The sequence below is a fragment of the Bos grunniens genome, chromosome 4 (genome assembly GCF_055505025.1).
Source record: "Bos grunniens cultivar Pamir isolate PY7600 chromosome 4, Bosgru_T2T1.0, whole genome shotgun sequence".
Taxonomy (NCBI): domain Eukaryota; kingdom Metazoa; phylum Chordata; class Mammalia; order Artiodactyla; family Bovidae; genus Bos; species Bos grunniens.
In genome coordinates, this window is record NC_141168.1 from 117843924 (window position 1) to 117867484 (window position 23561).

Below are 23561 nucleotides of genomic sequence, written 5' to 3' on the forward strand. Positions count from 1 at the left end.
ACATGGTTTTTCATATTGTCCATATTGTTGAATCTGCTTTGGTAGTTCTTGCCTTTCTAGAATTCATCCCTATCATTTCAATTATCTAATTATTGGCATGTAATTGCTAATAGATTTTTTAAAATTTTTTGTATGATCGAGTACTTTTTCTCATTTAAATTCTGATTCTGCTAACTTGAGTTCTCATCTCTTTGATCAGTTTAAAGTTTTGTCAGTTCTGATGATCTTTTCAAGAAAACTATCTTTTATTGACTCTGATATTCTGTATTAGACACATAATTTACATTTCATTAATTTCTGCTGTAACATTTATTTCTTCCTTCTGCTTGTTTTAGGTTTAGTTTGTTTTTGTTTTTCCACAATCTTAATGCTAATGGTCATTTTCTCCTAGTCGTTGGCTTTCTCTTTTCCCCTTCACAGTGCTTTTCACAGAACAAAAATGTATGCGTTATTCTAATATAGACACTTAGAACAATATGTTTCCCTCCAGGGGCTTCCTTACTTGCAACCTTGTTTTGTCATATTGTGTCTTCTTTTTCAGTAATCTCAAATTATTTTCTTTATAATTTCCATTTTTATCTCTTCTTTGGTCTATTGTTTTGAGGAGTGTGTTGTTTAATTTGTAAATTTCACAAATGATTTATTTTCTTATTGATTTTTACTTGTTTCCATCATTCGTATTTTAGAAAACTTCCTACATCATTATGTTGCTGAAGCTCCCTGAATGATACCTGAAATCTCAATGGACAGCTATGGAGTATCTTCTATTTTGTTATTCAAATACCTTAGTTTCTTAACTTTTAAATTATAAAATACTTGTAGATTCACTTGAAGATATTAAAAAATATAGATAGATGCCATATATTCTATGTCAATTTTACCACAATACTAACACTTGTGCAAATGTGACATATCATAAGTTGGAAATAGATATTGATACAAACCATCACTTTTTAAATTAATCATTATAAATGCAATCATTTTTATGTATGTTTAGCTCTTTGCAATTTGATCACTTCTAGATCTTTAAAAAATGTTGTGCAGTATGTATATTTTCTTTATTTTTTGAAGTTTTGCTATTGTACATTATTATATGTTATAGAAATTGCAGGTATACAGTAAGGAGATTCCCAATTTTATCCTTGCCATACTTTTTTAACTGAAGTGTAGCTGATTTACAATGTTCTGTTCTGTATTTCTCTTATTTTTAAACTACCTGTATTGTTGTAGTAGGACAGCAAGGATATCAAACCAGTCATTCTTTAGGGAAATCCACACTGAATACTCATTAGAAGGACTGATGCTGAAGCTGAAGCTCCTGTCACTTGATGCGAACAGCCAACGCATTGGAAAAGTCCTTGATGCTGGGAAAGATCGTGGGCAGAAGGAGAAGAGGGCATCAGAGGATGTGATGGCTTGATGACTTCATGTCCATTGCATTGGTAATGGACAAGAAGTTGGGCAAACTCTGGGAGATGGTTAGGGACATGGAGGCCTGGTGTGCTGCAGTCCAGTCACAGAGGGATGGACACAACTGGATGACTGAAAAACAACAGCAACATATTATAATATGAAGTGTTTCCTTAAGATAGTACATTGATGAGTCATGCTACATTTTTCCATGCTATCAATATTTGCCTTTTAATTGGGATATTTGAATTACATGTGTAATTTGAAGTAGCTGTGAATATGTTAGGTCTTTCTTAATTATTTAATTAATTAATTAATTTATTTCTGTTTGTTCCCTTGGTATCTTGATTTAACAATTTTTCTGGCCCCCGTAAGTGTTACCTAAATATTTTGAAAATATTTCATCTTGATTTATTTTTGTTTCTTAGTGTTATTCAGCATATCAGTTTGAATATTTTCTTTGGGGTCACTTTCTCTCTCTCTTATAGATAGAGAGATAGATAGATAGATAGATATACATATATGACAGAAAAAGAGACAGAGTGATACATCTATATCCATTCACAGTATAATTATATCATTGTTTTACACTTTCAAGTAATGTGTAGAAACTTATTTCTATTCATTTCCTTTTAATGTGCCCACTTTTTAAATATATTTACTTTTATACATGTATTGAGCATTACATTAGATTTTATAATTTTTGTTTCAACCATACATCACAATTTAAGAAACTCATGAGAATAAAGAGAGTTTAATATTTTTATCCATATTCTTGCCCTTTCAGGTATTCTTTTTATTTCCCTGGAGTTTTAAGCTTTCTATTTTCATTTCCATTTTGTTAAAAAATTTCCAGGGACTTCCCTGGTTATCCAATGGTTAAGACTTCAAAGTCCCATTGCAGGGGAACAGAGATTCGATCCCTGGTCAGGGTCTCAGACCACACATGCCTTGCAGAGTGGCCAAAAATAAATTTAGAAAAAAGAAAGAAAAAAAAATTCCCATTAGTTATTAAGAGTAAGTATGTTGCTGACAAATGCTCTGAATGTCCATTTGTCTGTGAAAGTATTTGTCTCCCTTATTCCTGAATGATATAGAATGTTTAATTGACAGTGATTTTGGGTTGTTTGTTTTCCTAGTACTTAAAGCAATAATGTGCTTCCTCTGTCTTTCACGCTTTGAGGTGAGAAATCTAGTGTCATTTGAATTGGTATCGCTTCATATAGTTATCTGCCATTTCTCACGATCTTCTTTCAAGATTTTTTTTTTTTCTTTTGAAATTCTTTTTATTTTTTTAATTTTATTTTATTTTTAAACTTTACATAATTGTATTAGTTTTGCAACTATCAAAATGAATCCATCACAGGTATACATGTGCTCCCCATCCTGAACCCTCCTCCCTCCTCCTTCCCCATACCATCTCTCTGGGTCGTCCCAGTGCACTAGCCCCAAGCATCCAGTATCGTGCATTGAACCTGGACTGGCATCTCGTTTCATACATGATATTTTACATGTTTCAATGCCATTCTCCCAAATCTTCCCACCCTCTCCCTCTCCCACAGAGTCCATAAGACTGTTCCATACATCAGCGTCACTTTTGCTGTCTCGTACACAGGGTTATTGTTACCATCTTTCTAAATTCCATATATATGCGTTAGTATACTGTATTGGTGTTTTTCCTTCTGGCTTACTTCACTCTGTATAATAGGCTCCAGTTTCATCCACCTCATTAGAACTGATTCAAATGCATTCTTTTTAATGGCTGAGTAATACTCCATTGTGTATATGTACCACAGCTTTCTTATCCATTCATCTGCTGATGGACATCTAGGTTGCTTCCATGTCCTGGCTATTATAAACAGTGCTGCAATGAACACTGGGGTACACGTGTCTCTTTCCCTTCTGGTTTCCTCAGTGTGTATGTCCAGCAGTGGGATTGCTGGATCATAAGGCAGTTCTAGTTCCAGTTTTTTAAGGAATCTCCACACTGTTCTCCATAGTGTCTGTACTAGTTTGCATTCCCACCAACAGTGTAAGAGGGTTCCCTTTCCTCCACACCCTCTCCAACATTTATTATTTGTAGACTTTTGGATCGCAGCCATTCTGACTGGTGTGAAATGGTACCTCATAGTGGTCTTGATTTGCATTTCAAGGGTTTTTGTTTTGCTTTTAGAAATCTAGTTAAGATGTAATCTGGTATATATTTATTGGGGTTTATTGTTCTTGGTGTCTGCTCACCTTCTGAATTCTGTAAGTCCATCACACTTGGCATGTTTTCACTATTATTTCTTTGAATACTCTCTTTAGTTCCACTGCCTCTCTGCTGGCTCTGGGACTCCAGTCTACAAATGTTGGATGATTTGTTATTGCCCCGTACTCCTTGAACTCAATTCATTTGTTGCTTTTGCTCTATTTTCTCTGCTGTTCCATTTGATTAAATTTATTTATCCCCAAAGTCACTGACAGCTTCATCTGTATTCTTCACACTGCTAATTAGCTTAACGATTAATCTTTTATTCTGGTTATTGTAAGTTCCACAATATCCTTTTGATTCCTTTTCATAACTCCTTCTTCATTTCTAGTCCATGTCTGTTTTTTTCTTGCTGTGTCTTGCTTTTTTTTTTAATTTTTATTTATTGATTTATTGATTTTTTATTTATTTTATTTTTTACTTTACAATATTGTATTGGTTTTGCCATACATCAACATGCATCTGCCACGGGTGTACACGTGTTCCCCATCCTGAACCTCCCTCCCACGTCACTCCCCATACCATCTCTCTGGGTCATTCCAGTGCACCAGCCCCAAGCTTCCTGTATCCTGCATCGAACCTGGACTGGTGATTCATTTCTTATATGATATTATACATGTTTTAATGCAATTCTCCCAAATCATCCCCCACTCCCTCTTCCACAGAGTCCAAAAGACTGTTCTATACATCTGTGTTTCTTTTGCTGTCTCACATACAGGGTTGTCATTACAATCTTTCTAAATTCCATATATATGCGTTAGTATACTGTATTGGTGTTTTTCTGTATTCTTTATTTTTCTCTGAAGCATGTTTACGATGGCTTCTTGAAAATTCTTGTCAGATAGTTCTAACATCTGATTCATCTTTTAACATTAGTCTATTTTATTTTCTTTATTTATTCATCTTTTTATTTTCCTGGTTCTTGGAATAGTAAGTGATATTTTACTGGATAATGGACATTTGGATACTATATTCTAAGAGATTTCCTCCCTAACAAAGCTCAGAAGGAAAAGCATCTTCCATTCTAGTTGAATGACACTGGCAGGAAGATTGGAGCACGGTAATTTGATTCCTTGGGGAAGTGAGTGGAGTGAAGGACCAGCTCTGTGCTCTTCTCTGCTGAAACCATGAGGAATACTTGCCCCATTATTTTAAATAGTTCTTTGACTTGTAGAAATAGCTCATGCAATAAATAATTTGGCTTTGCCTAAAAAGAGGTCTAATCTTCATCTCCAGCTTCTGGGATTTAATTTCTAAATCCTTAGCACTTTTCAAGCTAAAACAGTATGTCTGTTATTCATAGTGGATTCCTTGAACCATATCTGATGTATTATTCTAACATGGAATTTATGGTATCACCTAATGTATTACTCTAACATGGTGAGTCTGACCTTTAAGGGTTGGAGGTAGAGATTGAATTCAACTATAAGGCAATGCATCAATCAATCATGCCTATATAATCAACCCCCCACAAAATCTGTAAAGCTTTAGTGAGCTTCCAAGGTTGGTAATAATCCCCATATCTTTCCACACATCATTGTTGAGAGTAATCTCCTTGAAGACAAAGGAAGCTGGAACTCTCCTAGACTTGGTCCTATGTGTTTCTTCCTTTAGCTGGACATATTTTGTATCCTGTCCCTGTAATAAACTCTGTCAAGGAGTTCTGTGAATCTTCATAGTGAATTATCAAAACAGAAGTTGGCTTGGGCCATGCTTGAACTTACATTTTATTTCAGAAGATAGATTGGCCTTAAATGAACCTGCTTTTTGAACTTTGTCATTGAATCCTAACTCTTCATAATTCTTGGGCAGATTTGACTAGTATAGAGACTATGCTCTTAACTTCACAGTTTGGCTAACCCTGATAAACCTAGTTTCATTAAATCTTTTAAGACCTCCACCCCAACTATCATGTTCTTTCTCCAAAGGACCAAGATTGGGGAAATTATCCAGCTAATTATAAAGTAGGAATATGAGACAAGTGGCCTGTGTAGGCACTTACTGGGCACTGCACTTACCTTGCCTCCACTGAATCTTAGCAGCTTCAACCACTGCCATCGTGTATAATTCTTACCAAGCTTGCTATACAATTGGCTATATATTTTTAACTAAAAGCAACAAAAATATTTTTTGAAAAACTTTCCATACTTCCATTTGGTACATTCCTAGCAAACAGATCCTCATTTTAACACTGTGCTATTGGTGTATATTTGAGAAGTTAACAGGTTTTTTTGGTGTGTGTGTGTGTGTGTGTGTGTGTGTGGATAGTGATAAAATCAGAAGCCAGCACATCCTCCTTCCAATGAATTTCTGGGCTTGCAAATATGAACAGGCCATACAAATGCATTTTTATTTCACAGCAAGACAATTTGATGAAAAGTTTTGATACTTAGATCATTTTAGTATATAACAAAAATAAAAGAGTAAACACTAAAAACACACAAGCACAGACATATTGTTGGTATTGCTGTTCTGTCACTCAGTCATTTCCAACTCTTTGCAATCCCATGGATGCAGAAAGCTGGCTTCCTTAGCCTTCAGTATTTTGGGGAGTTTGCAAAAACTCATGTCCATTGAGTCAATGATGCCATCCAACCATCTTGTCCTCATATAATGTTGAGCATTACTTGTCAACAGAGACACATAAGCATAGCACTACTGTGGCTGACACTATTACTCGAAGAAGTGGTTATTCTTGTTAGTGTATAAGTCAGTCACTGTGCTGAGTGCTAGAAACATAACAGTGAATAACATAGTCCTTGGCTTCCATACTCATTTTGTTGTTGTTGTTTAGTGGCTCAGTTGTGTCTAACTCCTTGTAACCTGATGGACTGCAGCAGGCCAGGCTTCCCTGTCATTCATCATCTCCCAGAGTTTGCTCAGACTCATGTCCATTGAGTCCGTGATGCCATCCAACCATCTCATCCTCTGTTGTCCCCTTCTCTTTCTGCCTTCAATCTTTCCCAGCATCAGGGTCTTTTCCAATGAGTCCCTCTTTACATCAGGTGGCCAAAGTATTGAAGCTTCAATTTCAACATCAGTTCTTCCATGAAAATTCAGGATTGATTTCCTTTAGGATTGACTGGTTTGATCTCCTTGCTGTCCAAGAGACTCTCAAGAGTCTTCTCCAGCACCACAGTTGGAAGGAAACAATCCAGTTCTCAGCCTCTTTAATGGTATCAGTTCAGTTCAGTTGCTCAGTCATGTCTGACTCTTTGCGACCCCATGAACTGCAGCACACCAGGCCTCCCTGTCCATCACCAACTCTCGGAGTTCACTCAAACTCACATCCATCAAGTTGGTGATGCCATTCAACCATCTCATCCTCTGTCATACCCTTTTCCTCTTGCCCCCAATCCCTCCCAGCATCAGAGTCTTTTCCAATGAGTCAACTCTTCACATGAGGTGACCAAAGTACTGGAGTTTCAGCTTTGGCATCATTCCTTCCAAAGAAATCCCAGGGCTGATTTCCTTTAGAATGGACTGGTTGGATCTCCTTGCAGTCCAAGGGACTCTCAAGAGTCTTCTCCAACACCACAGTTCAAAAGCATCAATTCTTCTGTACTCAGCTTTCTTCACAGTCGAACTCTCACATCCATACATGACCACAGGAAAAACCATAGCCTTGACTAGATGGACCTGTTTTGGCTAAGTAATGTCTCTGCTTTTCAATATGCTATCTAGGTCAGTCACAATTTTCCTTCCAAGAAGTAAGCGTCTTTTAACTTCATGGCTGTAGTCACCATCTGCAGTGATTTTGGAGCCCCAAAAAATAAAGTCAGCCACAGTTTCCACTGTTTCCCCATCTATTTCCCATGAAGTGATGGGACCAGATGCCATGATCTTCGTTTTCTGAATGTCGAGCTTTAAGCCAACGTTTTCACTCTCCACTTTCACTTTCATCAAGAGGCTTTTTAGTTCCTCTTCACTTTGTGCCATAAGGGTGGTGTCATCTGCATATCTGAGGTTATTGAGATTTCTCCTGGCAATCTTGATTCCAGCTTGTGCTTGTTCCAGCCAAGCATTTCTCATGATGTACTCTGCATATATGTTAAATAAGCAGGGTGACAATATACAACCTTGACATACTCCTTTTCCTATTTGGAACCAGTCTGTTGTTCCATGTCCAGTTCTAACTGTTGCTTCCTGACCTGCTTATAAGTTTCTCAAGAGGCAGGCCAGGTGGTTTGGTATTTCCATCTATTTCAGAATTTTCCACAGTTTATTGTGATCCACACAGTCAAAGGCTTTGGCATAGTCAATAAAGCAGAAATAGATGTTTTTCTGGAACTCTCTTGCTTTTTCCATGATCCAGCGGATGTTGGCAATTTGATCTCTGGTTCCTCTGCCTTTTCTAAAACCAGCTTGAACATCTGGAAGTTCACTGTTCACATATTGCTGAAGCCTGGCTTGGAGACTTTTGAGCATTAATTTACTAGCATGTGAGATGAGTGCAATTGTGCATTAGTTTGAGCATTCTTTGGCATTGCCTTTCTTTGGGATTGGAATGAAATCTGACTTTTTCCAGTCCTGTGGCGACTGCTGAGTTCTCCAGATTTGCTGGCATATTGAGTGCAGCACTTTCTCAGCATCATCTTTCAGGATTTGAAATAGCTCAACTGGAATTCCATCACCTCCACTAGCTTTGTTTGTAGTGATGCTTCTTAAGGCCCACTTGACTTCACATTCCAGGATGTCTGGCTCTAGGTGAGTGATCACACCATCATGATTATCTTGGGCATGAAGATCTTTTTTGTACAGTTCTTCTGTGTATTCATGCCACCTCTTCTTAATATCTACTGCTTCTGTTAAGTCCATACCATTTCTGTCCTTTATCGTGCCCATCTTTGCATGAAATGTTCCCTTGGTATCTGTAGTTTTCTTGAAGAGATCTCTAGTCTTTCCCATGCTGTTGTTTTCCTCTATTTCTTTGCATTGATCACTGAGGAAGACTTTCTTATCTCTCCTTGCTATTCTTTGGAATTCTGCATTCAGATGTTTATATCTTTCCTTTTCTCCTTTGCTTTTCACTTCTCTTCTTTTCACATCTATTTGTAAGGTCTCCTCAGACAGCCATTTTGCTGTTTTGCATTTCTTTTCCATAGGAATGGTCTTGATCCCTGTATATTAATCATACAAATAAAAATGAGTATTAGTGTTAGAATTAAAAAAAAACAATAAATGTTAAAGAATACATTAGTAGTATTTTTAAAGCTTAGCACAATAACGATGTATTTCTGTTTATATTTTAAATATGAGCATAATATATATTTTGAAAATTAAAGTGCTAATAACTCATTCCTATCTGACTCTTTGTGACCCTATGGTGTGTAACCCACCAGGCTCCTCTGTCCATGGGATTCTCTAGGCAAGAATACTGGAGCAAATTGCCATTCCCTTCTCTAAGGAATCTTCGAAACCCAGGGATTGAACCTGGGTCTCCTCCATTGCAAGCAGTTTTCTTACCACCTGAGCCACTGGGGAAGCCCCAAAATATATTTTATGTATTCACTAACATATCAACTTGATGACTCATAGTGTAATGTCAGTTAAAATCAATTAGTAAATGTATATCTATACATATACAAATTCGTGTATATACCTGTGTTTGTGCACAAGTATATATAGGTAAAATAGGATTATGTGCATATTAACCTTTGCTTTTGCCTACAAAATTGCAGGATTTCATTTAATATATTTAGATGATTTATATATAAAGTATTTATCTAATTAATACATGATAGTAGAAAATATCAAGGTGTTATTAAATTCATTTTATATGCATATTTTTTCTCTAACTTTGAATATTTCTTCAAAAATCTACAATAGTGCCTACATACAAAGTAATCTTCTAAGTAAGAAGCATTTTCTCAATTCCTGATCTTTAATCAGGGTTCTGAAACCCTTACATGTGAGAATTTTGACTAGAACATTTCTGAAAATATTGACTCTTATTAATGTTATCCAACAATTACTGACTTTTAAAAAAATCGAATACCAGATACATTCTTAATTACAAGAGTGCTTTGGATTCTGATTTAATCAAACTCCTCACCATTAATACTTTAATCACTGCAAGGTCACATTGTGTGAGAAAGATCTAGCAGATCACTGTGCCTCACACCTCACCCCCTGCATAAAATGTACTAGTGATTACTCCATAGAATAGGCTTATGCTGACAGCGAAGAAGGCAGTGGCCCCCCACTCCAGTACTTTTGCCTGGAAAATCCCATGGACAGAGGAGCCTGGTAGGCTGCAGTCCATGGGGTCGCAAAGAGTCGGACACGACTGAGCGACTTCACTTTCACTTTTCGCTTTCATGCACCGGAGAAGGAAATAGCAACCCACTCCAGTGTTCTTGCCTGGAGAATCCCGGGGACAGGGGAGCCTGGTGGGCTGCCGTCTGTGGGGTCGCACAGAGTCGGACACGACTGAAGTGACCTAGCAGCAGCAGCAGGGACAATAAGAAAAATGAGTGAAAGACCGTAGTAAAATAGAGATGGGAAGAGACTATACATTTATACAAGTAAGATCATCTATCTTGATAATAGGGTTAAGTCTTTACATGCTGGCTCAGTTTATAACCCTACTTTATGAAGATGAACACATTAATAATTTATCAAGTCAGACAATCCAAGTGAAATAGAAGGCATAAGATAATAAAACAGAAATAAAAATAAATACTTTCTAAATAGTTTTCTTGTTCTGCTCTTTAATATTTATTCTTAATAATCATCTAAATTAAAATATAGAGTATCTTAATAAATGACTTTATGTGTGTGTTAGTCATTCAGTCATGTCCAACTTTCTGTGACCCATGGACTGTAGCCAGGCTCCTCCATCCATGGAATTCTGCAGGCAAGAATACTGAGGTGGATAGCCATTCCTTTCTCCAGGGATCTTCCCAACCTAGGGATAGAACCTGGGTCTCCAGCACTGCAGGCAGAGTCTTTACCATCTGAGCCACCAGGGAAACCCTAATAAATGACTATAAAAAGTTAGCTAATTTATAATGTTTGTAATAGATTTTAGAATGCTTAATTATATTCTATCACTATATATGTTAATATATGTAAGTATCCATAGATATTTTACATTCAAAATATCATAAACTATCTGAATTTTTGGATATAATTTTAGATACAATTAAATGAAACTGAGAGTTGCTCAGTCATGTCCAACTATTTGTGACCCCATGGACTATACAATCCATGGAATTCTCCAGGTGAAAATACTGGAGTGGGTAGCCTTTCCCTTCTCCAGGGGATCTTCCTAACCCAGGGACTTAACCCAGGACTCCCACATTGCAGGCAGATTCTTTACCAGCTGAGACACAAGGAAAGCCCTTAGATAAAATTAATGAGTACATTATTTATTTTCAATATAAATGATGCATGTGGTTATTTTTTGTTGACAAAACATATGTTGATTGCTAATAAAATGCAAATAGTTTGAAGATATTACAGGCACATAAAATATCATTAAATACTCACTAATTTGTAACGTTTTATAAAACAAGGGCACACTTAACGGAAGATTGCTTTTAGATTATGTTCAAAAGGAAATTAAAATATATCTAGTTGTATAATCTTTAATTAAATACGTGAACTATTTGAGCTCCCGAGGTACTCAAATTTATTTCAAAGTTCTGTAAAATATTTATATAATACTAGTATATAATCATTACTGTTTATAGAATTGTTATATATTTGTTAATATAGGTAACATCTCAAGTGTCTCAACTCAATAACTTTGATTACTCATTAACTTTGTTATTTTACTCGAGCAGACAACACCAATTTCAGAAAAATTTAGCTTAATTAAGTTGTGAATTCCAAGTACTTTAATGAGGAAAGCTATGCCCCTTGTTTTAAGGAGTATTAAAAAAAGGGAGTAGAGCATCTAATATGAAATTCTATTTCTAGAGCCCAGATAGTCTTGGTTCTGAACTTTTGCTATTTTACATAAAAATATAATAATAATAGTAAAAGATGGCACAAGAAATGTAGAATCTATTTTAATCCAACATTGTCTGTAAAATTTCAATGTCCTAAGCCAAGGATAAACTTTAAAATCTATTAGACTTAGTTAACTCCAAAACCTAGGCTTTGGGAGAATAATTGGTGTTCCCTACCTAACAGCCTTACTGCTGCTGACAAGAACAAACATTAGGCATCACCTTTCTTCTCTGCAGATGATCTAGGATCTGACTTCAGACTATGTTACAAATCTACAGTCACAAAGATAGTATGGTATTGGCACAAATACAGAAATATAGATAAATGGAACAAAATAGAAAGTTTGGAGAGAAATTCACACCTATGGAAACCTTATCTTTGACAAAGGAGTCAAAAATATACAATGGAGAAAAGACAGTAACTTCAACAAGTGGTGCTGGGAAAACTGGTCAACTACATGTAAAAGAATGAAACTAGAGCACTTTCTAACATCATACTCAAAAATAAACTCAAAATGGATTAAAGACTTCAGTGTAAAACAGAGACTATAAAACTCCTAGAGGAAAACAGGCAGAACACTCTGACATAAATCACCGCAAGATCCTCTATCACCCACCTCCCAGAGTAATGGAAATAAAAACAAAAATAAACAAATGGGACATAATTAAAACTTAAAAGTTTTTGTACAACAAAGGAAACTATAGGCAAGGCAAAAATGTGAATGGGAGAAACTAATAGCAAATGAAACAAATGAAAATGGATTAATCTCCAAAATCTACTACCAGCTCATGAAGCTCAATACCAGAAAAAAAGGAACAACACAATAAAAAAGTGGGCAAAAGATTTAAACAGACAATGCACCAAAGAAGACATACAGATACTAACAAATACATGAAAAAAAATACTCTGCATCATTCATTATTAGACAAATGCATAACAAAACCACAGTGAGTTATCATCACACATCAGTCAGAATGACCATCATCAAAAAGTCTACAAACAATAAATGCTGGAGAGGGTGTGGGGAAAATGGAACCCTCTTACACTACTGGTGGCAATGCAAACTCTGGTAGTGTAGGAGATTCCTTTAAAAACTGGGAATAAAACTGCCACATGACACAGAAATCTCACTGCCAGGCATATACCCCAAGCAAATCAGAATTGTAACAGACACAAGTACACCAATGCTCTATTTACAATATTTACAACAGCTAGGACATGGAAACCATCTAGATGTCCATCAATGGATGAATGGATAAGAAAACTGTGGTACATATGCACAAGGTGATGTTACTCAGCTATAAAAAGAAATACATTTGAGTCAGTTCTAATGAGGTTGATGAATCTGGAGCCTATTATACAGAGAGAAGAAAGTCAGAAATAGAAACACCAATGTTGTATAATGATTTATATATATGGAATTTAGAAAGATGGTACCAACATTCCTACATGCAGGGCAACAAAAAATGCACAGATGCAAAAAAGGCTTTTAGACTTAGTGGGAGAAGGCAAGGGTGGGATGACTTGAGAAAATAGCATCGAAACATATACATTACCATATGTAAAACAGATGACCAGTGTGAGTTTGATGCATGAAGGACACCCAAAGCTGGTACTCTGGGACAAGCTAAAGGCATACAGTGGGGAGGAAAGTGGGGAGTGGGTTCAGGATGAGGGGAAACACATGTATACCTATGGCTGATTCATGTTGGTGTATGGTGAAAACCATCACGATTTTCTAAAGTGAGACATGTGTACCCCAATGTTCATCGCAACACTGTTTATAATAGCCAGGACATGGAAGCAGCCTAGATGTCCATCGGCAGATGAATGGATACGAAAGCTATGGTACATATACACAATGGAGTATTACTCAGCCATTAAAAAGAATACATTTGAATCAGTTCTAATGAGGTGGATGAAACTGGAGCCTATTATACAGAGTGAAGTAAGCCAGAAGGAAAAACACCAATACAGTATACTAACGCATATATATGGAATTTAGAAAGATCGTAACAATAACCCAGTGTATGAGACAGCAAAAGAGACACTGATGTATGGAACAGTCTTATGGACTCTGTGGAAGAGGGAGAGAGTGGGAAGATTTGGGAGAATGGCATTGAAACATGTAAAATATCACGTAAGAAACGAGTTCCCAGTCCAGGTTCGATGCATGATATTGGATGCTTGGGGCTGGTGCACTGGGACGACCCAGAGGGATGGTATGGGGAGGGAGGAGGGAGGAGGGTTCAGGATGGGAAACACATGTATACCTGTGGCAGATTCATTTCGATATTTGGCAAAACTAATACAATTATGTAAAGTTTTAAAAATAAAATAAAATTTAAAAAATACAAAAAAAAAAATTGTAAAAAAAAAAAACAAAAAACAAACAAAAAAAAACAAAGTAGTGTGAGCAAGGGATAATATGATAAAACACCTAATGCATCCCCCAACCGCCTTTCACTGAGTTCACGGAAGTTATAAATGTGCTGTGGTGGGGGAATGTTCATTAGTGCTGAGAGGAGATTGCTATTCCTCCTTTGGATTTTGTGAAGGCAGCGTATCCACGTGCAGGATCCCTTCCCCACAACCACAGCAGTCAGGTCAGGATGTTTCTTTTTTCTCTCATGTTGAAAAGCACTATTAGATACTTGATACTATTTGGATGAGTATATTTGGATAAGAGAGGCATAAGTTTGAATTCCCCTGAATAAAATTTTCTAAGCCCCCCCCCAAAATTAATTAATTAATTAATTAAAAATAAATTGAAAGAGTGCTTTTCTAAACTGAGGTGACGCCTGAGAATGGCATAATTTACTCCTCTCTTCTAAACCCAAATTCATGTAAAATATCATGTATGAAACGAGATGCCAGTCCAGGTTCGATGCACGATACTGGATGCTTGGGGCTAGTGCACTGGGATGACCCAGAGGGAGGGTATGGGGAGGGAGGAGGGAAGAGGGTTCAGGATGGGGAACACATGTATACCTGTGATGGATTCATTTTGATATTTGGCAAAACTAATACAATTATGTAAAGTTTAAAAATAAAATAAAATTTAAAAAAAAAAACCTGCAAAAAAAAAAAAAAACAAATCTCTAGCACAATGGCGAGTCACATACAGGAAAAGATGGTAGAAACACTGATATCCTTTCCAGCAGTCATTTTTGCTTTTTCCAGCTTCTGCTCATCCTGGTGAAATCAGCACTGCTTAAAACACGTCTTTGCTACATTCTCTATGCCAACAATTTCCAAAACAGTTTCTTTCAAGTTGATGAAATAAATAAAAAAAATAAACCAAGAGGTTTGCTTGCCATTTTATTCAGCATCTCCAGGTCTTCTAAATTCTAAAATACAATGTGAATCACAACAAAGAGGTTAAAGATATAAATGAGTTTGTAGCAGGTGTTCTAATGGCCTACCCTGTATCCGTTCACCTGCAATTGCTCTGGAGAAAAGTATTTCTTACAGCCTGGCAGTGGCAACTCCAGTATGTGCACCTCCATTTCTATCCATAGAAGCAGACTTGCTATTGAGTGTAGGAAGGGAGGAATGGGTCAGCTGACACCTTAAGGGCACCTCGTAACTAAAGAGGTTATCCTCATCCCAGCTCTGTGCTTTTTTGGTACAGTTTCAACTGAGCTGAGTCCAGGTCTCTACCACAAGAACTTGCTAACATATGTGTTATTGGCTCTTGTACATTCCCTTTTAGAATGTTGTGTTTTTTCTCTCTTTCTTGTGCTGCTTTTACTATGCCCTCTCTGCTTTTGAGATCTCATTCCAAACACGTTCATATTTTTTTTGAAACCCCAGTACAATGTGTGCTAAGTTTCTTCACTTGTGTCCAACTCTTTGTGAACCCATGGACTGTACCCTGCTAGGCTCTTCTGTCCACGGGATTCTCCAGGCAAGAATACTGGAGTGGGTTGCCCTGCTCCAGAGGATCTTCCTGACCCAGAGATCGAAACCACGTCTCCTGGGGCTCCTGCATTGCAGGCAGATTCATTACCGCTGAACCATTAGGGAAGACACCCTCAGTAAAATGCCACACATGAAATTATAATTTTTTACCACAATTATAAATATCTTGGATGTTATAATACAGTGAGAAGGTAAATTCATGATGTCAAATTAAATAAGTTAAAATATATATTAATATTTAAGAAATTTTAAAAAATAAAACCAATGTTTGACTTCTTTTAGTTCAACATGAGCTTTTGAATATCCATGATTATATCAATAAGGCTTTTCCTCTAGGAAAAATTGTGACATACTGAATAAATTATTAATTCAGTTAACCTTAGAAAATACTGTATATTTAAAGATTCTTACACATATATCACTGCATTTAAAAACTTATCATGTACTCATTTTGTAAGGATCTCCTTATGTAACATTGTTTTATTTATAACAGAACACAAAGGTTGAAGAGTAAGCTGACTGTTTAATTTAAAGGATAAAAAGTAATTTTTTTTGCAAGGGACACGTGTAAAAATTGACATAATATATGCAGATATTTTTAATCTATATATTTTTGAACCAGTTGAAATTTAAAAAAAATCTCCCTATATTTTTTACACCTGTCAAAATATGTTCAGGCTAGAAATGAGTACTGTAAACAATTTTGAAATTTATTATTCCTTTGAAAAGGATCAAAATAATTATGGTATGGTAAAATATTCTGATTGACACAGTTTGGAGCAGGAATAATTCTCCAGAGTTCAGCTCCTGCCATGATAGTTTATCATGACATGGAGACTTTTGAATGTAAAAAATTTATATAAAAAAATCAGTAAGAAGAAATAATATTCTTAATTTTTCATTAAGAAATGTATTAAAAGTAACTATCTAAAATAATCAGATCGGTATGTTGTAAACCTAATTTTTATTTCATTTGTGTATCTTATTCTTAGGTAATTTTTTATTTAGTCTATAAAAGCTTGTTATTTTTACAATAGATACTGTATGTGCTAAAGGGAAATTAGAATATAGAAAATGAACAAAATACCAGCTTTGTCAACCAAAGACAATAATCATGTGATATATTAGTGCATAACTGTATCTTATTTACACATCATATCTAATATTTATTCTTAGCAGGGTAAGAAAGAGACTACAAGGAAATTAAACTGAGACAAGAAAAATTGGAAACTTCTGCAATATATTAACATTATAGAAAATTTTGAAACTGAGTTAGCTTGGAAGATAAAAGAAGGGAAAAATAATAGTACTAAGAAGATGTAGAAAACTGAATCTGCACCCTGATGGGTGACAAGCATGTAAATCATTAGTCATTGCTTGTGCTTCTGCACAGACAATGATAAGGTTGGCTGAGACTAGGAATACAGCAAAAGTGAGGTGACAAAGTTTTAAATTGGGGACATGTGAGTTCTATATATAGAAGTTCACAAAATTGTATTAACTTCAAAGTTTGAAATGTGAGAGTGTACGAAATTCCTTACATGTGTCTATTGGAGAAGAATAAGCAAACAGAAACCAGAGGGGCAGAAGTAGCCAAAAAGCACAAAGAAATTTTAGTTATATGAAAAGCCAATTGCAGTAAGGAAATACAGAATTTTGTAACTCTTATGTTTCTAATTCTGATAACATAATTGACCCTAACGCTGAAAAAAAAAAGAACACATTAAAAAAAAAACAAAACTGATATTCTCACAAAAATTTGACCAAAACTATGCAACTGCAGAGACCCAGAGAAAAATGTGTTACACTGTAACTAGTTTGGCTGTGAGAACTAAATATACTGAAATACATAGGCTTGGATTTGCCTAGCCTCATGCAGCACATGAGATAGTAAACTAGTACCAGGGCTTTCACAAGATAGGGGTCACAGAAAATTTCTTTCACCATAAGCTGACACTCTAATGGTAAAAATAAATCAGAGTAAATTAATTCCATCCCATACCACCAGAAATTGTGAATAAATTGATTTGATTTGAGATTGAGCAGATTAAAAGAAAAACCAATGGTTAAGAATTAAGAACAGCAATTTTTGGGTTGTTTAAACTCATAACAGAAACCTATACTACTAGTAAGTCCAAAACACACATAGGCAAAGAAAAAAATGTGTCTGATTGCTAGTTCCTTTAGGAGAATTTCAGAAGCAAATTTTAATCTTTTTGGTAGTTACCTTCATACTAATCCATAAAATGCACACAAATGATTTTCTAAAGAAAATGAACATTTTCCATTCAAAAATATCTAAATACACAAGAAAATAAAGTTTCACCATAAAGGAAAGAAGCAAACTAAAAAGCATAAAAAGATCCACAAGACTTCAGTTACTAAAATTAGAATTGTTAGATTATAAATTTCTTTTAAAAAATAAAACATCAAAATATCTTTGGGATATTAAAAAATGATCTAGCAAGTTTAAAAAATTTGGGCTCATAAAAGATCTGTCTTGCCAGTTTTTCCCAGAGCACAGAGTGCCTCATTCTTGATCTCCTCCATGAATCCTTTCAGGGGTGTTGAAGGTCAGCAGCAGTGCATGATGTAATCCTTGTTGGGGTCTATGGCAAGTGCTGATTTTTGTCAACACAAGACATATGAAGATAAACCTACGTCTAAATGTTTCATAGGGGAATTTAAAGTGACCAGAGGCAAGAAGTCTTTTTATTAGGGCTAGAAAAAAAAAAATCAAATCACCCTTAATATATTGAAACTTGACTTTATAACTTAAAAATTTGAAGGTAAAGCACACATATGCCAGTCTAGAATTCCCAACTAAGCAAAATGTGCATCAGCCTAAGACTAAGTAAAAACATTTTTAGACAAATCAAATGACACCAGCAGAAGCCCACTAAAGAAAATCTAAAACATATACATCAAAGAGGGAGAGGTTATGAAATAAAAGAATGGATAAAAATCAAAATATGTTAGAAAACATGGATACATATTAATAAAAATTAGTTTGGTGTTAAAGCTAAAACATATTTAAAATAGATAACATCATATGATGTAAGTTGGGAGGAGAATTAACAAAACTAAATGTTTAAAGATTCCTGCATTGAGAAGATAACCTATATATGACCTTGAAACTTGACAAGTTAGTCACACATTCTATATTGTTCTACTGCATCCATGAAAAATGTAGGAAGAAAATCAAATAATTTAAAAAATAAGAAGAAAGGAAAAATAAATACAAACAGTATAAAATGAGACATAGTAGATGCAAGAAATAGAGAAAATAAAATAAAATAAAATACTTTAAAACTACATTTTAGTTCCAGTGCTTCAGGATCAGCTTGACTGGCAGGTTGTGTTCAAAGGTAATTCAGAATGCAACATTTTATCAGAGATCAATACCTGTGAAAAGAAATAAGGAGGCAGGATTAAGAAGAGAATGAGGATGAAATGAGATATGAACCCACAAATCTCAGAAAACAGAGTATGATGTTGTTGTGTGAATGTGGCTTATCAGATTTGTCCTGATGCCAGATTTTTTTAACCTGCCTTACATTTGATGACTCTGCATTAGCTAAAGAAAGCTACAACAGAAGTCACCTACTGACCACGTGTGCAGAGTGTTTCCTTCAAGGAGAATTGGATGGTGCATCTCTGTGTATAATGTAGGTGAATGTGAAGTCTTTGATTCATGCTTTTCTTCTCACAGATCTTAAAGTATTCCACTTCATTTATTTTGTATATCATCAATATTTAATATTATAAATCTTTTTAGTTTTAGATCTTCTAGTCTATGCAGTAATACTTTGTTGTATGCTTTTATTTTTTCCCCTGATGACTAATTATGTTAAGAATTTTTTTCTTGGAAATATTGATTATTAGTACATCTTTGTAAGGAGTTTATTCAAAAGTGTTCCTATTTATGCTTGTGTTGTTTATAGTTTTAAGTTTTTTGACATATAAGAGCTCTTCATATATTCTAGACATGAATCTTTTATTAAATATATGTTTTACCGTATTTTACTTCATTTTGTGTGTCTTATTCATTTTCTTGACAATTTCATTTAAAGATTCAAATGTTTTAGGTATATGAAAAGGTGCTCAATATCACTATTTATCAAGGAATCAAAACTACAGGGTCATATCACTCACTGTCTTTAGGATGTTTATTTTAAAAAAATAAAATAAAATAACAAATGCTGGTGAGGATCTGGAGAAAAAGGAGCCCTTGGACACTACTAGTAGGAATGGAAACTATCAAGTATGGCACAGTAGTGGAAAACAGTATGACAGTTCCACTACCAAATTAAAAAACACTATTATATGATCCCAATAATCCCACTTCTGGGTATATGCATCCAAAGGAAATCACTGTCTCAAAGAGATATTGGCATTCTTGTGTTCATTACAGCATTGTTTACAGTGGTCATTATAGAATACATCCTAAAATCTAATCAGTGGTGGAATAAGTTAGAAAGATAGAGAGGGAAATGCAAACCACTCCAGTATCCTTACTTGGAGAATCCCATGCACAGAAGAGTCTAGAGGGCTGTAGTTCATGGGGTTGCAAAGAGTCGGGCATGACTGAGTGATCAACAAAGACAAGGAAGTTAAAAATATATATGTATATTTGTTATATACTTATAATATTTTTTTCCATTTGGGTAGTTTAAAAATTATAATAACAAAGTTAGAAAATGAAGAGCTAAATTCAAGTCCATATCTTTCTGGACCCTGTATCAATTACATTTTTTTCCTCTATACAGTTAGTAAAACAATGTTTTCATGATTCCTTTAGTTTTCTAAGATTTTTTTTTTTTTTAGAAAACATGATGATGTTTTCTAAAACAAGTAACAAAGGTGCACACACACACACACTAACTTTTCAAAAAACATTAGGTATTTCCAACCATTTATTTTCCAAACCTTAACAATGAGTTAGTAGCCTTAACTATTTATCAAACTTTATAGAAAAAATATTTATTTTAATATAAAATGTAGGAAATCAGCATAAATGTTATCACTATAAATTCTAAATACTTGCAAAATTTCTATACAATTCTTCAATAATCCCCTATGTTTAAAAATGGTTAAAATTTAATTCAACAACAATTATTAAACACCCACTAAATCAAGGCACTGCAATGGAATAGAACCTTGCTAGCTATTCTATGCGGAGAAGGCAATGGCACCCCACTCCAGTACTCTTGCCTGGAAAATCCCATGGATGGAGGAGCCTGGTGGGCTGCAGTCCATGGGGTTGCTAAGAGTCGGAGACACCTGAGCAATGGCACTTTCACTTTTCACTTTCATGCATTGGAGAAGGAAATGGCAACCCACTCCAGTGTTCTTGCCTGGAGAATCCCAGGGACTGGGGAGCCTGGTGGTCTGCCGTCTATGGGGTTCCACAGAGTCAGACATGACTGAAGCGACTTAGCATCAACTAAAATCCCATGGACGGAGGAGCCTGGTGGGCTGCAGTCCATGGCGTCGCTAAGAGTCGGAGAGAACTGAGCGACTTCACTTTCATTTTTCACTTCCATGCATTGGAGAAGGAAATGGCAACCCACTCCAGTGTTCTTGCCTGGAGAATCCCAGGGACAGGGGAGCCCGGTGGGCTGCTGTCTATGGGGTCGCACAGAGTCGGACACGACTGAAGGGACTTAGCAGCAGCAGTAGCAGCAGCATTCTATGAGAGCTGCTATTATTATAAGCCTATGCTTCCAGAAAAGTCTATCATATTACTGAAAACCAGCCCTTTATAGTCTATTCCTACTTTATTGTTTTAGAGTAAAATATTTTTGAAACACATGAATTCATAGGGAGTTTTTTATAAATGTCAATGAAATGCCATTTTCTCATGCTTGAACAACTCAAAATTGGCTGAAATTATTCTCTTCAAACTTTCTGAAACATTTTAATCTAAATTCTAAGAACAATCAATAGCTTTCCATTGTAAGTGTGAGAATATCATAAATGTCAGGGTGGATACATTTTCAAAATTGATTTTATAGCCAGCTTTTTCTTATAATGAAATTATGCTAAATTTTAGAAAATAAATTTTATTGTAGGTTTTATTTTAGTCAAAGTTCTGTTGAATTGGACTTTTAAAGCCTGAAATTTACTTTTACATGCAATAATATACATATATTTGCTCAGAAAATTTATATATACACCAATTTACCAAACATGTGAGAACCTGGTTATATCAAAGCCACTTTATTACATAAAATGTTGCTTTTATACATTTATGATTAAAATAATTGAAAAATAATTGTGCTTGGTTCTACTTTCTTTTACTGTAAGGATTTATAGCACTTTATATTTTTACATTTATGTATTTAGGTAAGTTTTCTCTCATATGATCACAAGTCCGAAATAAGAAAATCTTAATCATGAAAAGAAAAATAAAATCCTTATATGGTGATGAAAATCATCTTTTAACAGCATGAATGACAATTACAATAAAAATACACAATAATGCCCTGTTCTCAGCAGTATAAATAGGTTGCTAAAACATCAAAGCATGTGGTTTTGTGCATTTTTATATTGCGAGATGCAGCAAACCCTACCTCTCTTCTCTGCTCTTTCTAGAGGATACACTTATTCATGAATCTAAGAGTAGGAAGTTCTATTATTTGCATACAACTGCTCTTCTCTTTAGCTCTTGAGGTAACTAAGGCAAAATGTAATTCAAGCATAGAATATCAAATTATAGTGCAAAGTGGTCTGTTTTCATCAATTTTGTTTGCCCCAGCTTTATTACATGGAAAAAATAAACTGTGTTGTGATATTTGATAATATTTTTTCAACATACCTTTGTGCTCAGTTGTGTCTGACTGTGATCCCGTGGACTATAGTCCCCTAGGCTCCACTATACATGGCATTTTCCAGGCAAGTTTACTAGAGCAGGTTGTCATTTCCTACTCTAGGGGATCTTCCTAACCTAGGGATAGAACCCACATCTCATGCATATCCTGCATTGGTAAGCAGATTCTTTACCACTGAATCACCAGGGAAGCCAAACAGTGTCACAAAATGATACACCGACAAATTTAAATTCTTCTACATTTTGATGCACTTACCAAGGATAGAATTTTTTTTTTCCTTATAGGAATGGAAATAGCATCTAAATCCACTGAATAGTAATGTATTTCTGGAAATAAATCTTACAGAAACATTATCAGAAATATGCCTAGGAAAAAATACAAACATATTCAATGCACTCATGTTGTTATTTCCAGAAAACAGATACAGCTACAGGTTTGATCATAACAGTGCTATGTAGTTAATACAGTAAATGATAAAGATTATTACATGGACTGAAAATGGGAGAAATGTCTATTCAGACTCTCTCCCCATTTTTTAGTCAGATGTTTTGGAAATGGAGTTGTTTGATTTATTCATATAATTTTGATATTAACCCTTTATCAGGTATATCATTTCAAATATTTTTTCCCATTGTGTAGGCTGCCTTTTTGTTGCATTGATAACTTCTTTACTGTGTAAAAGCTTCTTAGTTTGGTACAGTCCCATTTGATTATTTTTTATTTTGTTGCCCTTGACTAAGAAGACAGTTCCAAAAAATTTTGCTAGTGCAGTGTCAAAGAACACACCCTCAAAGTTTCTTCCAAGAATTTTATGGTTTGGGGTCTCATATTTAAGTCTTTAATCCATTTTGAGTTTATATTTGTATATGGTGTAGGAACAGGCACTAGTTTTATTTATTTTTGCATGCTGTTGTCCAGTTTTCCCTACACTATTAAAAAGCCTGTCTTTCCCCATTGTTTGTCTCCTTTGTGATATATTAGTTGCCATATAAAAGTGAATTTATTTCTGAATGTTCTATTCTGTTTCACTGATCTTTGTCTCTGTTTTTATGTCAGTTCAGTTCAGTCAACTCAGGCGTGCCTGACTCTTTTCGAGCACAGGGACCACAGCACTCCAGGCCTTCCTGTTCATCACCAACTCCCGGAGTTTACTCAAACTCATCTTCATTGAGTTGGTGATGCCT